The sequence below is a fragment of the Canis lupus genome, chromosome 3 (genome assembly GCF_011100685.1).
Source record: "Canis lupus familiaris isolate Mischka breed German Shepherd chromosome 3, alternate assembly UU_Cfam_GSD_1.0, whole genome shotgun sequence".
Taxonomy (NCBI): domain Eukaryota; kingdom Metazoa; phylum Chordata; class Mammalia; order Carnivora; family Canidae; genus Canis; species Canis lupus.
The window spans coordinates 30028131-30042468 of record NC_049224.1 but is presented as its reverse complement, the minus strand read 5'-3'; the positions used below and the strand labels follow the sequence as shown (position 1 = coordinate 30042468).

Here is a 14338-nt window from a genome sequence, read left to right as displayed (position 1 = left end):
TAATTGCCAGACTCCTGCTAATGACCTTGGCAGAAAACAAAGCCCGCTCCTCCGGGAGCCAGAGAGTCTGCAGCTCCGAAGCAGCGCCCCCCTTGGGCCCTCACTCCTGCTCACCGGGCCATTCCCCTCCCAGCTGGCGGCACACGATGCTGCTCTGCTCACTTTCTTTCCTGCCTTTTACATTTTTTATTACAGAAGTAGTGACACATTGATTTTATTAATGGCACAAAGTATACAAACAGTGAGCAAAATGTCAAAGGCTTCTTTCTTCCTCCGGCTCCCCAGCTCTTCCTTCCTCAGAGGTGACTGCAGCCATCGCCTGTCCCTTCCTGTCCATACATCCCATGCAGGGACACGTGTGCACCTGCAGCTTCTGCTTCTCAGAAGACATCTAATCACACTCCATGCCCGGCTCTGTGATCCGTACTTTTCATTCAGTGGGGTGGGATTCTCACTTGCGTATTTGTGAGATTATAAACTTGTGGGGTCCTCTAACGTGGTCATGTATCTGTATACATGTTGAAGCCTGTATTTTTATTTAACATTATTTTCTTTAATAATTTGTATCGCCTAATGACTGGTGCCTGGTGGCTCAGTCATTAGGAGTCTGTCTTCAGCTCAGGCCATGAGCCAGGGGTCCTGGGATCAAGCGCTGTGTGCAGCTCCCTGCCCAGTGAGGATCTGCTTCTCCCTCTCCCCTCTGCGCTCACGCTCTCTCTCTCTCTTTCTCTCTCTCTCTCTCTCTCTCTCTCTCTCTCTCTCGATAGCTCTCTTTCTCCCTCAAATAAATAAATAAAATATTTAAAAGAAATAATAAAATAATTTGTATTCCTTTTATACTTATTTATATACAAACTTTTTCCTTTATGTTTTGTTGACCCTTTAAGGTTATATAAACACCTAAGTTATATTAATTCTGCAATTAATTTCAGGGTCGTAAAGACAGTAGCACACATATTTTTCACAGGGCGTATAGTCTGGGCTGAGAACCATATCAGTTTCCTTCTTTTCAAATTCTGTGCGGTGATTCCTAACACGAAACCACTTTTTTTTTAATCACGCAGACATCTAGGTGTCTCCCATAGGCCCGCGGTGGCCTCACAGACCCCTGCCCGCATTGCCTGCCCCCCTCCAGCGAGGGCCTTCCCTGGAGCCAAAGCTGCTGCCCGGCTTTATCAAAGAAAGCTTCAGAGCTGGCAGTTTCCAAGAATCTAGGAGGATTCTTGGTTACAAGCAGCAGAGACCTCCTTGGGCTAACTTCAGCAAAGAAGGAAAGTGCTGGCAGGTCATTCAGCAGCTCCCAGAAGGAATCGGAATGTTGGAGGGGGAGGGAAGAAGGAAAAAGGAACGTTGGAGAAGCAGTGCTGGGGAGAGAGCAGGAAACTGGGGAGGTGACAAGGTCCCACACCAGACCTGGCTGCTCCTGGCCATGGACACCACTGCCCTGGGGTAAGTTCCAGCTCTCCAGGCCTCTGTGTATCTCCCCCTTGAGGTCAAACCCCTGGGGAGAACATCTTTTTGGATGAGCCCGTGTCATGTACTGGTGCTCTGGTGGCCCAGGGAGAGGGGAGAGAAGTCTGTGGGCTACCCTGGCCTGTGGGTGGAGAGGTCCCCCCCTCCCCTCGTCCCTCAGGGGACCAGGGGAGTGCCAGGAGGGCCATTAGCCCCGAGGGTATTCACAGGCAAGGAAAGACCTCTTCTCCATCTTCTGCTTCCTCTAGATTTGCTTTTCCTTCCGTTATCTCTTTCTCTACCAACCTTTGCGTGTAGATACAAAATATTCCGTGGCATGGTGGGGAGCGGGGAATCGAAAATGCAGCAGGCCAAGCAACAGCCACTGAAGGATGTGTGATCCCAACCCCGGCACCGGTAAATGTGACCTCATGAGGAAAAGGAGTCTTCGCAGACGGGAGCAGATTAAGGATCTTGCCATGAAGACATTACCCTGGATTAGCCAGGTGAGCCCTAAATGCCAGCACTAGAGAGGCAAGGGGAGATTCGGTTCCCACAGAAGAGAAGGAGGGAGCGACCACAGAGACAGATGGCAGGGGTGACGGAGGCCCAGCTGCCGCCAGAAGCTGGAGGAGGCAAGGAAGGGATGGTCTCCGGCGCCTCCGGAGGGAGCGGCCCTGCCCATGCCCGCCTCCCAGGCCTGTACTGACTTCAGGCGCTGCCCTCCCGAACCCTGAGACAAGACAGGTCTGTCCGGTTTGTGGTGGCGAACTCATACAGAATATGAAGACAATATCAAAATATTCATACCTTTATTTTTTGAGATTTATTTATTTATTTTAGAGAAAGAGAGCGTGTGCCCACATGGGGAGCAGCGAGGGGCAGAGGGGGCGGGAGACAAAAACCCACGCAGACTCCCTGCTGAGTGCGGAGCCCCATTTGGCTGGATCCCAGGACCCTGAGATCATGACTTGAGCTGAAATCAGGAGTTGGATGCTTAACCAACTGAGCCACTCAGTGCCCCCCAAATATTCATATCTTTAAAACAAATATTCACATCGGTGGAACATGCAATTCTTGATCTTGGGGTGTGAGTTTGAGCCCCACGGCGGGTGTAGAGAGAACTTAGAATTTTTTTTCTTTAATTAAAAAAATGTTTTAGGTTGAAATAATAAAACAAAATGGGGGTGGGGGGAGAAGGAGGGAGGGAGAGAGAGTAAAGAAAAAGAACCGAAGCCAAGTAGTTGGTGAGCTAATGAAAGCAGTATTAGTCATCTATCAAACAAAGGAGTGAAAGGCAAAAAAAAATTAATCCTGAAAACCATTCTTCTTGGGAGAATAAATCTAGGGTTAGAACAGGGCAGCTTTAGTAACACAATACAAGCAAAAGTAATAATCTGTAAATCCATCTAGAGCAGATATGTTATCTCCTGACAAATGCAGCAGGAGGCCCTATAGGACGTTTGCGTTACTTTACTGCTGGCTGATTTTTGAAAGAGAGAGAGGGACGCCAGCGAACACACTGGATGACTCAGGGGACAAATCTGTTTTCAGATAATTGCTTCCTAATGTGCGGTGATGTGAGTCTTAGTCATTCCCATAGCACGTCCGTGTGTGGGGCCAACGAGCGAGCGGGACCAGAGCGCTCCACCCACCACAGTGGCTGGTGGCTGGTGGACAAGAGCTCCCCACGGAGCCCGCGGGGTCAAAGAATGCCACTGAGGGCCCCTGAGGCTAGGGCGGGCAGCAGTTCTAGACGCTGGCTTCCTGTCGCGTCCTGTCGCTGCTGTGCAGCAGGGCGCTGGGACACAGCCCACGCACATCTGGGGAGGAAGGCTGCCGGAGTGATGTCACTGGCAGCAAATCACAGCCCTGGCTTCCAGCCGCCAGCAGTGCGAGCCTGGTCCAAGCCAGGGCCGGAAGCCCAGGGCAGGTGGGGGGGGGGGGGTGTGCAGCTCAGGCCCTGCTCACAGGCGGGACAGAGGGACAGGCGTGTAGCTGAGATAACAAAGAATGATGAGAACAAAACACTCGGAAAGCATCAGACTGACATAGCAGCAGGGCTCAAAATGAATAGATAGGAATACACCTCTTTTTTTGTTGTTAAGATTTTATTTATTTATTCATGAGAGACACAGAGAGAGAGAGAGGCAGGGACACAGACAGAGGGAGAAGCAGGCTTCACGCTGGGAGCCTGATGCGGGACTTGATCCTTGAGTTAGTCCATGGTTCCTAGGATTTGAGGAAGATGGCTTTGGTCCTGAGCCTGATCTACTGTGGAACTTGGCTGTTTAATCAGTGAATAAATCACCTATGTGCACAGCTTTGTGTCCTAAAGGCGTTTTGCCGGTCAGCTGGGGACACTAGAGAGCCAGGAAGCACCATAAGCAATGCAATAGAAGCAAGCTGTGGCTGCTGGCTGCTAACACATTCATTCGTTCAGCTGTACTTCGTGAAGGCCTGCGTGCTGCTGAGCACTCTTCTGGACTCTGGGATACAGCAGTGAACAACAACCCACCCCAGATCCCGGCCCCCGAGAGCCGGCGTCCTCATGTATGCTTTGGTAAAGTCACACATACTTGAGTTACTGGAGACACCAAAGGGGGTGGGATCAGATTCATGAGCCTGGAGACTCAGGAAAGAGATGTAGCCCAGAGTTCAGAGAAGGGCAACCTCAGCGACTTAGGGATGCTTTGGGGAGCAGAGCCTTGAAGGGTGGTCAGACTTTGGAAGGCCTGAGAAGAATTGGAGAGAACTTTGGAGGGGGACAGGAAGATAGGAAACAAAGTGAGTGAGCCATGATGAGGGTGAGAGAAGAGAGAGGGCAGGCTGGAAAGGCAGGGCAAGTATGGCTTAGCGGTACTGGCTTACTGCAGGTGTAGACAATGAATGCAGTGTGGACAGTGAGCAGCCAAGCCACTCGAGGTCTGGAGTCACCTTGGCTAGTCCTGCCTGCAGCCTCAGGTCCTCCTAGTTACACTACCTCTTTCCCACTTCTCCCCCACCCCACCCCTACCCCCTGCCTCAATTTCTGCTTTCTGATTCATTTTCTTCATCCCCATCTGCCTCCTCCACCCCATCTCTTGATGGTTCCCTTCCTACCCCTGTTATTTTATTCTCTCACCACTATGCCTCATGAGTGAGAAAAATCAATAAAGTAAAAAATTATTCTGACCAAAGGGGTTCTTAGAGAATTACTACTTACAGAGAATTACCTTTGTGTTAATTCTCTCAAACCAGCCCAGATCTCCCAGGCCCCTGAGCTAGCCTTTGCGTGTGTTGTAATCAGAGCCTCAAACATAACCTCAGAAATAGCTGCTCTTTCAAAACACTAAGAGTATCTGCTAAGGCAACAGAAATGTGAACTTAATTCTTAACTCTGCAGAAAGAGGAATAGGAGAGAAAATGCATGGGAATTAGTAGACTTGTGTTTTTCAAGTTGTCTTAACAGTCTTACGTGTTTACAGTTCAGGCAAGTCTTATCTTGTATCATAATAATGGAGGATCTAGTAGGAAATACATATTTCCTCATGCTTAATTGATTCTTAACCCTAAAAGCAAACTTATTCACAAATACTCAGAAAATACAGAAAATAATTGAAGGAAATAAAAACCAACCATCATTCAGAGATGATCATGATAAATTAGTCTTTGCTGCATAAGCAACTTTACAACATCAAGAGCTTACAACCACATACATTTATTTCCTCTTTCCTGGGTCCACTGAGACTCTGAGTACCCGGAGGGGCTTGAGCTCTGGCTGAGTTGGGTTAGTTTTGCTCCCGCATGTTTGCTCATCTTCCTCAGTGACCAGCAGCTCTCGGGAGATACTGTTTTTGCCATGGAAGATCACAAGAATGCAAAAGGGTGAGCAGAAAAATATGACGCCTCTTAAGGCCTTCACTTGAAACTGGCATACTGCACTTCGCCTCACTGGCATGCTGCAAGCACCGCCCGCATTTCATTGGCCAAAGAAAGTCATCTGGCCGCGCCCAACGTCAGTGGGGCAGAGAACCCCGCATTATAAGCAGGAAGAATAAAGAATAATCCAATCTTGCCAAACCACTGTTCTCACGTCAGTATGCTTCCTTCCATTCTTTTACGCTGTACATGGTTAAATGATTTTGTAAGAATAATCTTGTATCTTTTTATATCTTTGCAATCATTGCCTTTTCCCTTGTCTTGTGCTCATCCACTTCTCATCTTCTCATTCCTGCCTGTCTTCTTTTTTTCTTTCTTTCAAGATTTTATTTATTTATTCAGGAGACACACAAAGAGAGAGGCAGAGACACAGGCAGAGGGAGAAGCAGGCTCCCTGCGGGGACCTAATGCAGAACTGGATCCCAGGACCCCGGGATCATGACCTGAGCCGAAGACAGAGGCTCAACCCCTGAGCCACCTAGGCGCCCCTCTTCTTCCTTTTTCCCATCTGCCTTCTTCCTCTGCCGCTTCCCTTCCCTGCTCTACACCCTTATGCTTTATTCTCCCTCTAGGTCCCATAATGTTTGTTTGTTTGTTTGTTTGTTTGTTTGTTTTAAAAAACCCTGTACCTTTAATTACTTCTCAGAGATCCTGCCCCCAGAGCTCCGGCCACTCTAAAATTTTGATTCCCACACCATTTCAAATTATTGAAAAATACAAATAAAATAATTGCAATAAGAGGGGATCCCTGGGTGGCGCAGCGGTTTAGCGCCTACCTTTGGCTCAGGGAGCGATCCTGGAGGCCCGGGATCGAGTCCCACATCGGGCTCCTGGTGCATGGAGCCTGCTTCTCCCTCTGCCTGTGTCTCTGCCTCTCTCTCTCTGTGTGACTATCGTAAATAAATAAAATTAAAAAAAAAGAAAGAAGAAAAAATAATTGCAATAAGAAATTCGGCATTTCCTGGGGCCCCAGCTGCTCCCTGATTGGAAGAATGTTTAGGGATGTCTGGGCAGTCTCTCAGGGTGGCAGGAGGCTCCTGGGGTGAGGCAAGAGCAAGATTCTTGGTCATAAAACCCCCACGTGGGGGATCCCTGGGTGGCTCAGCGGTTTAGCGCCTGCCTCTGGCCCAGGGCGTGATCTTGGAGTCCCGGGATCAAGTCCCACGTCGGGCTCCCTGCATGGAGCCTGCTTCTCTCTCTGCCTGTGTCTCTGCCTCTCTCTCTGTGTGTGTCCCTAATGAATAAACAAATAAAAATCTATTAAAATAAATAAATAAATAAAATAAAATAAAATAAAACCCCCATGTGATGCTCAAAGGGTGCTTTCTGAGGTCTGGCAGTGTTAAAGCAGATCCAGGGGGATGGCCTACCCTACGACTGCAACGGACCTGGAGCAAAGGAAGACATAACATGTCATAAAGACACCGGCCACATATTGAGCCCTTCCCTGAGTACCAGGCACCTACTGTTCCACTTTTGCAGTGACTCTAAAGGAGAGGGCTACCACGTCAGCTCACTCCTGCAAGCACGGAGGCAGAGGTCACACCGCCTGCCCGCAGCAGCGGCAGCTGGACCACGGCGGACCCCCCCCCCCCCCCAGCAGGGGTGCAGCAGGTGCAGGCCTTTCAGGCCGTGCAGCAGGTGCAGGCAGGCGCCAGGACAGCTCAGCTCCCTGGCAGTGCTCGGGCTGCTCCGCCGTGGTCGTGGTCGCTGCGGCCTCGCGTGCCTGTGTCCCCTGCCCTGCACCCTGCCCGTGCCTGTGTCCCCTGCCCTGCGCCCTGCCCGTGCCTGTGTCCCCTGCCCTGCGCCCTGCCCGGGCTGGGGGAGCATGCCCACGCAGGATCCTAAGTGAGGAGCCTACCCCTGCTCCCTAACCTCGGTTTGAGAAAACGACCCACCAAGTAGTGAACAACAAACAGGGGCACTTGGTGGCTCAGTGGTTGAGCCTCTGCCTTCAGCCCAGGGCGTGATCCTGGAGACCCAGGATCGAGTCCCACGTCGGGCTCCCTGCATGGAGCCTGCTTCTTCCTCTGCCTGTGTCTCTGCCTCTCTCTCTGTCTCTATCATGAATAAATAAAATCTTTAAACAAAAACTAAACAGCCTTGGGAGCCCATGAATTCACTCATATAACTGGAACAACCTAATTCCTCCATGTTTATTCTAGGCCTACTAGTTGCTCATGACCACGGCCTTCCAGGAACATGAACTGTCATTTAAGAGATAAGTTATATATGATAGAATTAGAAGAAATCAGCATGATATTTCATGAAGTTGATAAATCCCATCAGACGTGAGAAATCCTATTAAACTGAGATAATAACAGCTATCATTTATTGCTCATGATCTATGTGCTTCAGATGGGGTATCTCATGTTATCTTCCCCAGAGTCCCCAGAAAGAGGTTCTTTTTTTTTAAGTGTTTTTTTTTTTTTTTTAAAGATCAGATGCTCAGATACAAAGTAACTGCCTGCCAAGGCCAGGCAGCTAGTAAGCAGGAAAAGCCAGGTTGAACCAGGAAACTGAGGTGGCCCAGCTCCTACACACCACAGTCAAAACCTCGCGCGGGGCTTTGCTTGCCTCTCAAGGAAACCGATTCTCCGTCCTGTGCATCCTTGGGCAGGGGAAAGATGTGCATTGCTTAGAGTTATAAAGAAGGGCCTAATGAAGAAAATGATATTTGATAGACCTTGTGCCAATAAATCAGCCACCAGCTCATCTTCATTAACCACTGGGTAATAGTACTAGAACAATGTAAACAGACAGTAAGACAGTAAATGCTTTATTAAAAAATCTTTTCTTGGGATCCCTGGGTGGCGCAGCGGTTTGGCGCCTGCCTTTGGCCCAGGGCGCGATCCTGGAGACCCGGGATCGAATCCCACGTCGGGCTCCCGGTGCATGGAGCCTGCTTCTCCCTCTGCCTGTGTCTCTGCCTCTCTCTCTTTGTCTCTCTGTGACTATCATAAATAAATAAAAATTAAAAAAAAAAATCTTTTCTTTTTTTAAGTTTTATTTATTTAAGTAAGTAATCTCTAACACCCAACATGGGGCTTGAGATCAAGAGTTGCATGCTGCCCTGAGTCAGCCAGGTCCTCTGACAGTAAATGTTTTTTGAGCTGAAGTATTTTGCTTAACTAAGAGTTAGCTATTGAAGGGTAGGTGTGTGTGTGTGTGTGTGTGTGTGTGTGTGTGTGTAGAAATGAGGGGGTAGGGAATGCTGTTTGGAGAGCATTTAAATTTGCCAAGAATGAGCCCAGCCTGTCTTGGGGAAACTGTGACAAAGCCAGTCTGTTGAAAATGAAGAGTTCACTCAGTCATTCAGCAAACAGTTCTTGAGCACCTACAATGTGCCAGGCACTGTGTGAGGGGTTAGGAATACAGACATGAGTAAGATACAACCCAGCCTTCAAATGCTTCCCAGTCTTGGAGGAGGGGGTCGGGGGTGGGGTGGGGGTTGGCAGGGAGGGGAGAGACAGGGCAGGCGGAGACAAAGACGTGTGCCATATAGGCTAGACATGTGCCAAAAGGCTTAAGTAGGGTCTGGAGAAAGAGCTGAGGGTGCGTAGAGGGAGAACTGTTGGGGAATGTGAGAGAGAAGTTGAGCAAGGCTGGTCAGGCCTCACCAGGCAGTGAGAGGAAGAGGACAGGGGATGGGGTGAGCAGCGACAATGAGGAGATCCCTGGCAGAGGACAGCAGCTGGGTCATGTCAGTGACCAGGTGAAGCCTGGCCACACTCGTCGGTTGCACAGGCACTCTCGGGCCAGGACCAGGTGCCTTCAGAAATGAGCCTTCTGTAGGACTAACAAGGCAGCTGTTTTCTGTGTTTTCAGGCAACTTCCAGGAAACGCTTATGGCATGCATCTTTCTTTTAACCCCCAGGGACCTTGTCATAGAACAGAATAGGAAAAGTGGTCATGCTCTCACTCTTTCCGCATAAAGCTTCCTTCAAGGTCAGAATTCACTCTATAAGTCTTCACGGAGTACCTCCCACGTGCCAGACTGTGTCTGAGGTGCTGAGGACACAGCTGTGAATAAAATCCCTGACTTCATGAAGCTCCCATTCAAATGGGGGCTGCAGACACAGCCAAGGAATAAAAAAGAGACAGACAAAATGCCAGGGGGTGAGATGTGAGGGAAAGAAAGCAGGGAACGGCGGAGGAGGCTGGGGAGGGCGACTCTGTGTGGGATGCTCTGATGGAGTGACATGGAGCCAGCATGTGAAGAGGGAGGGGTGAGCCGGTGTCTGGGGGCAGAAGAAACTGTCTGAGGTGGGACAGTGCTCAGTGTGTTCTAGAGCCAGCCAGGGGCCAGCGCCACTGGAGTAGACGAAGCAAGGGAAAGGGGAACCGGAGGGGCCAGGGCTAGCTCCTGTAGGGAGCTTTGGCTTTCCTCCCACCTGAGGTGGGACCGTAGGACAGTAGGAGCATACACGTGCCAGGTCCAGGGTACCGCGTACAATGCCTTGGGGACAGAATGTGGGAGACTGGGCCAGCCGGGGAAACCAGTAGGAGACCACTGCAACCGCCCAGGAAACGGCGATGGTAGCTCGGCCCAGGGTGGTAGCAAACAGACATTGGGAGATGATCTTATTCCAGAGATATTTTGAAATCTGAAAGAATTTGCTGATGGATTAGATGTGAGAGAGAATGACTGGTCGAGGATGAGTCAGACAGATTCCGAGGGACTTGGGCCAGACTAACTGGGAAAACTGCCATGTATTAAGACAGGGGGACTTCTTGAGGCTGGAATTCAAAAAATGTGATTTGGGACATATATAATTTGAGGTGGCTATTAGGATACATGAGCCCTGAGTTCAAGGGAGAGGCCAGAGCTGGGACAGTAGTTATTAAAGTCAGAACAGGCAATTAAAACCATGGGACTGGGTGAGGTCACCCAGGCAGTGGGAGCAGGCAGGGTACGGTCCTCAGGGCAGGGAGGGAGAGGGGAACCAGGAGAGACTGGTACCTTGGAAGTCAGCTGCTGCCAAGAGGGGAACTAAGCTAAGGAGTATGGCTAACCCTTGGACTTGGCAATGTAGACCAATGGGGACCTTGACAGAAAGGTGGTGAGGGAAGCCTGGTGTTCCCATCAGGGTTCAAGGGAAAATATGGGAAGAGAGGATGAGAAGATGAAGAGTGGACATCTCTTTTAAGGACTTCTGTGTAATGTGCAGTTAAAAATGGAATTGGAGGGGGGCGCTTGGTGACTCAGTGTGACTCTTGATCTCAGGGTTGTAAGTTCAAGCCCCACGTTGGGTATAGAGGTTACTTAGATAACTAGATAGATGATTGATAAATAGATTGATCTATCAATAGATAGATAGGTAAATACTTTAAAAGTGAAAGAGAAGGAAGATATAATTTCACAATGTTAGGCACTAGAAATGAACCAGCTGAGAGGAAAAAATTATTCATGCAGAGAAAAGAAGCAGGGACCCTGGAGGATGTGTCTCTGTTGTTGAGAGGGGAGGAGAACCAGTGCACATGTGCAGGGTTGGCCTGGGGGGTGGGGGGCAGCTCACCGGTTGTCAGCAGACGGCGGTCGGAGGCCATCGTGGGTGGATCTGTTGATGGAACAAGAGAATGTTTTCTTCTTACTGCTAATCTTAGCCATCTGCTGTTTGTATGTAGTTTGTATGGTGCTGTTTTCACCAATTCTAAGGTGCAACTTTTTCATATTCTAAGACCTATGAAATTGGAATAAATATTTATTTTTATTTTTTTTATTTACGATAGTCACAGAGAGAGAGAGAGAGAGGCAGAGACACAGGCAGAGGGAGAAGCAGGCTCCATGCACCGGGAGCCTGATGTGGGATTCCATCCCGGGTCTCCAGGATCGTGCCCTGGGCCAAAGGCAGGCGCCAAACCGCTGCGCCACCCAGGGATCCCTGGAATAAATATTTTTAAAAAAGATTTTATTTATTTATTCATGAGAGACCCACAGAGAGAGGCAGAGACACAGGCAGAGGGAGAAGCAGGCTCCACGCCGGGAGCCAGATGCGGGACTTGATCCTGGGATCCCGGGGATCACGTCCTGAGCCAAAGGCAGATGCTCAACCACTGAGCCACCCAGGCGTCCCATAAATCTTACTTTTTAAAAAAGATTTTACTGATACCTGGGTGGCTCAGTGGTTCAGCACCTGCCTTCCACCCAGGGCACGGTCCCGTAGTCCCAGGATCGAGTCCCACATCGGGCTCCCTGCATGGAGCCTGCTTCTCCCTCTGCCTCTCTTTCTGTGTCTTTCATGAATAAATAAATAAAATCTTTAAAAACAAATAAAAATAAAAAAGATTTTACTTATTTATTTGAGAGAGAGAACAGGAGCACAAGTTGGGGAGAAGGATAGGGGCAGATGGGGATGGAGAAGCAGATGCCCCACTGAGCAGCAAGCCTGACTTGGAGCTCAATCCCAGGACCCCCAAGATTATGATCTGAGCGGGAAAGCTTAACCTTAACAGCTGAGCCATGAGGCACCCGTGGAATAAATCTTAAATCAATGGGCCAGGGATCCCTGGGTGGCGCAGCGGTTTGGTGCCTGCCTTTGGCCAGGGGCGCGATCCTGGAGACCCGGGATCGAATCCCACGTCGGGCTCCCGGTGCATGGAGCCTGCTTCTCCCTCTGCCTGTGTCTCTGCCTCTCTCTCTCTCTCTCTCTCTCTCTGTGACTATCATAAATAAATAAAAATTTATTTAAAAAAAATCAATGGGCCATTTAGTTGTTAGTATTTACACTCAACTCTTGAACAATGTGAAGGTTAGGGGGGAAAGACACCCATCCCTCACATAATCAAAAATCCTTGTATAACTTCTAGATCCCCCCCAAAACTTAACTATTAATAGCCTTATGCTGACTAGAAGTCTTACAAATAACGTAAACAGTTGAGTAACATATATTTTGTATGTCCTATGTATTACATACTATATTTTTACAGTAAAGTAAGCAAAAGAAAATGAGAAAATACATTTACAGTGCTATGCTTTATCTAAAAAAAAAAAGATTATCAAAAAATGTATGTCTAAGTGGACTCACACAGTTCAAACCTGTGTTGTTCAAGGGTCAACTGTATTCTTTCTCAGCACTGCATACAATAGAGAAGAATTTATATCAGACGCAACTCAGATTCAGGGGACGATGGTTGTCACTTTCCCTTGGGCCTAACTAGACTTGTCTTTTGGGGAGGGCCCTGATCCAAGCAGCGCCCTGCAAATACTGTTCACCTTGTGAGCCAAAGGGGAGATGTCAACATTTTCAGTAAGAAACTCTGGGCTAGAGCTACCTCTCTGGTACAGATGTGGACCGCCCAAACTTCTGAAGAAAGGTGCAGGTGCCTGGAGAGTGGGGGGAAGGCTGGCCCTCTGCCCACACGCTACACACCTGTCTGGGCTGCAGACGGTTCTTCCTCAGAGGAATAGGAGAGACCAGGGACGAGGCAGCCAAGTCTCGGCCCACATCTGAACCCCGGCAGTGAGGCCTGACTCAGAGACCAAGTGGTTCCTTCAGTCAGATAAGATCTTGGCCTCAACATCCTGTGCGGTGAAGACAAGGAGAAGTCCAAGGGTCTGAGAACAGGGAACTGTGTCACCGCATAGCTCTTGGGGATCCTTCAGCTTTACCGACCGCTAGCAGGGGGGCTTTTACTTTTTGGGTGAGTACAGCTGGAGCCCCAGTCCCCCTTTTCTGTAGCTGAGGTGTAGGAATGGTTTGGGAGGTTGTCTCTGTCCTCCCAAACCATTGAGGGCTTAGCATACATTGTGGCAGCTGATCACTGTGTGTGCCGTGCAAGCGCACCCAGACGGGCCCCTGCTCTCTGACCTTATGTTGAGTCAGGGAGATGTAGTAATAAAGTAATCATATATGTGTTTATTTATTTATTTTAATATTTTATTTATTTATTCATGAGAGACACAGAGAGAGGTAGTGACACAGGCAGAGGGAGAAGCAGGCTCCATGAAGGGAGTCCGACGACTGGATCCCGGGACTCCAGGATCGCGCCCTGGGCCAAAGGCAGGCGCCAAACCGCTGAGCCACCCAGGGAACCCCCGCTTGCATTTCTAAAGTGACTCTCATTTCAGAATTAACTGGGCCCAATGGGCGAGGGGGATATACATAACAGGGCTGTAGGGCTGGCAGGACAAAGCTGGGATTATCTGTGCTTTAGAGTCCTCGCTCTTGGGACGCCTGGATGGCTCAGCAATTGAGCGTCTGCCTTCAGCTCAGGACGTGACCCTGGGGTCCCGGGATCGAATCCCGCATCAGGCTCCCTGCCTGGAGCCTGCTTCTCCCTCTGCCTGTGTCACTGCCTCTCTCTGTGTCTCATGAATAAATAAATAAAATCTTTAAAATAAAATAAAATAGAGTCCATGCTTTTCCACTCTATCGTTCTCCCTTTCAAAGGAGGAAGATAAGACAGCCTCAGATGCAGTGACCTCAAGAATCAAGACCTGAATCCCTGGACACACCTGCTTGCCATCATTGGGCTCCAAAGCCAAAAATTGGCCTGACTTTTTTTTTCCCCTAAGAAATAAACACCAAATTTCTTCCTAGAGTACAAAAATTCAAGGAAGCTTCTGATAACGCAGGCACATAGTGGTACAAGGAACACAGCCACTGTAAGATTAGGACTTTGGCGTCTGTGTCTGAATGTGCTACTGAAACAGGTTATTTCTAACACAAGGGCAATGTTGGGGCCAGGCGGGAAGGGAAACTCCTCAAGATGGCAGATACGCCAAATGGCTGAGGTTCCTGTCACCACCTCCACTTGGGACGACAGCTTGGGCAGACCCTTACACCTCTCCTTTGGACTTCCCCAACCGAACCCAATGCCCTTCAAACCCCAGAGGAGGAAGTCACCTTTGACTGGTCGAATTGCAATCCTTCCTTTGCATAGTGAGGGTCACTCTGGTTGGATTGCAATCCTTCCTTCGCATATGAGCCAACCAATAGAAACCGTTCTGCCTTACAACGTT

At 49.2% G+C, this 14338-nt stretch overlaps 1 long non-coding RNA gene across 2 annotated transcripts; it reads left to right on the top strand.

Moving 5' to 3' along the window:
- Positions 1-1311: 1311 nt before the first annotated feature.
- On the top strand, positions 1312-14145 carry LOC106558473. 2 transcript variants are annotated; one of them, XR_005356320.1, is made up of 3 exons: positions 1312-1449; positions 1771-1958; positions 13767-14145. It is a non-coding gene; the product is annotated as an uncharacterized LOC106558473 (long non-coding RNA). The 2 variants fall into 2 exon arrangements; XR_005356319.1 differs by lacking the exon at positions 13767-14145 and adding an exon at positions 5260-5622.
- The last annotated feature ends 193 nt before the right edge of the window (positions 14146-14338 follow it).